Source organism: Ricinus communis, chromosome 3, assembly GCF_019578655.1.
Source record: "Ricinus communis isolate WT05 ecotype wild-type chromosome 3, ASM1957865v1, whole genome shotgun sequence".
Lineage (NCBI taxonomy): Eukaryota > Viridiplantae > Streptophyta > Magnoliopsida > Malpighiales > Euphorbiaceae > Ricinus > Ricinus communis.
Genome location: NC_063258.1, coordinates 10577354 through 10579870, shown reverse-complemented (window position 1 = coordinate 10579870; position 2517 = coordinate 10577354). Strand labels below are relative to the sequence as shown.

Here is a 2517-nt window from a genome sequence, read left to right as displayed (position 1 = left end):
GGGATATGAACATGCATTACGAGACTGGCTGTTGCCACCAATAATTTTGAAATAAAGCCTAATGTTATTTAGATGGTGTAGCAAACGGTTTAGTTTGGAGGCTTGCAAGATGAGGATCCTAATGCAGATATAGCAAGTTTCTTGAAGATTTGTGATACCTTCAAGATTAATAGGACAACAGACGATGCAATTCGTCTCTGCTTGTTCCCTTTTCCTTAAGGGATAGAGCAAAGTAATGGCTACAGTCACTACCTCCTAACACTATCACTACATAGGATTCTTTGGTAGATAAATTTCTGTTAAGTACTTTACTCCCTCTAAAATTGCTAAACTTAGAGATGACATATCTTATTTTGTGCAGTTTGATGATGAGTTGATGTACGACACTTAGGAGAGGTACAAGGACCTATTGCGATGTTGCCCACACTATAGATTACCAATCTGGTTATAGGTACAAACTTTTTATAATGGTTTGAATTTGGCTACTAAGCAGATGGTAGATGTAGCTTCAAGTGGTTCTTTGAGCAGCAAGACACTAGAGCAAGCCAAAAGCTTTAATTAAGGAGATGGCAAAAAATAATTACGAGTGGCACACTACTAGGAGCAGGATGGGATGTTTAGGGAATGTACACTAGTTGGATGCCACTGCAGCCTTGGCAGCTCAAGTGGAGTTATTATCCAAGAAACTTGATCAACTCCAGATGCATGTCCAAGCAGCTCAAGTAAGCTGTGAGTTTTGTGGTGGCCTGCATTACAGTAGTAACTGTATATTGGGAGATATGTTTGCTTCCTCTTCTTTATCTAACCATGAACAGGTGGACTATATGGGAAGTCAGCCTAGGCAGCAGAACAACCCTTACAGAAACACCTATAATCCGGGATGGAGAAATCATCCGAACTTCAGATGGAGGAACAACAACAACCAGGGGCACCAGGGTTTTAACAACTACATCAGCAATCACAACAATTTGTTCTCCCACCTCAGTGTCCTCAACTCGAGACAAAAAGCCTAACTTAAAGGAGCTGATGATGAAGTTTGTGTCCGCTTCAGAGACTAGATTCCAGCAAACGGACACAGCTCTTAGAAGTCAACAAGTCTCCATTTAGAACTTGGAGAATCAGATAGGCCAAATTTCTAAGATGATGACTGAGAGGCAGCCAGGGACTTTGCCCAGTAATACAGAGTCCAACCTGAGAGAGCACGTGAAGGCTATCACTTTACGATCAGGTAAGCAACTATCTAGTTCTATTCCTATTTCTAATGATGATGATGCTGTGCAGGAAGATTCGGGTAGGAAAGATGGAGATAGCAAGGTGATGGAGCCAGAGAAGATAGAGGGTAGAAGAACAGTCCTTTAAGGGAATACCAGCCCCCGATTCCATATCCTGCCAGGTTGAAGCAGGAGAAAGTCGATCAGTAGTTCGTTAAGTTTCTTGACTCGTTTAAACAACTGCGAATTAACTTACCTTTTGTTGAAGCTATTTCGTAGCTGCCTAGGTATGCGAAGTTCTTAAAGGAAATCCGTAGCAACAATAGGAAGTTAGAGGACTTGGCGATCGTGACCTTAAATGATGAGTGTTCGGCTATACTTCAGAACAAATGGCTAGAGGAGAAGCGTGATCCAGGGAGTTTTACTGTCCCTTGTGTGATTGGTAATTTGAAAATTAGCAATGCTTTAGCTGACTTAGGAGCTAGGGTTAATTTGATGTCGTATGGTTTGCTTACCAAGTTAGGGCTGGGTGAGACGAAACCCACTAGGATGAGCATACAGTTTGTTGATAAGATTGTTAAGTATCCTAGGGGTATTGTGGAGGATGTGCTTGTTAAGGTTGACAAATTTATATTTCCTATTGACTTTATGATCATGGACATGGATGGTGAGAGTAACATACCTTTAATTTTAGGTCGACCTTTCCTTGCAATGTCTAAGGCTATTATAGATATTTATGATAGGAACCTTAAACTTAGGTAGGGGATGAAACTATCACTTTTGATTTGAATAATTCTATGAGACAATCCTTAGATCATGATGATACTATATTTTCTGTTTATTTACCTGATGATGTTATTGATACACAATTGTAGGAAATATTGCTTAATTATCCCTTACAAGTAGCATTGTAGACAGAGGATGAGCATGAGCTATCCAATGAGAGTGTGTTGGAGCAGCTTGCATTTTCGTTAGCTAATGAACCAAGCAAGAATACTGATAAGTTTATTGAGATTGACAGGGTAGGTGTGCAGAAATTGAGGCCGTCACTTTAAGAACCACCAGTCCTTGAGTTGAAAGAGCTCCTAATGCACCTCAATTATGCATATTTGGATGAGGATAACATGTTGCCTTTCATCCTAGCAGCCCAAAATTCACATGGTGGAAGGAAGTTGGTGCAAACTTGACACCCGAAGAGAGGGAAATGACTTTGGCCTATCTTAGGAAGTACCGAAAGGGGTTTGCTTAGAAAATTCCTGACATTCCTAGGATTAGTCCTAGCTACTGCTTGCAAAAGATCCTTATG

At 40.6% G+C, this 2517-nt stretch overlaps 1 non-coding gene across 1 annotated transcript; it reads right to left on the bottom strand.

The window, feature by feature from the left end:
- Positions 1 to 328: 328 nt before the first annotated feature.
- On the bottom strand, positions 329 to 435 carry LOC112535845. The gene has a single exon (XR_003079933.2). It is a non-coding gene; the product is annotated as a small nucleolar RNA R71 (small nucleolar RNA).
- Positions 436 to 2517: the final 2082 nt, after the last annotated feature.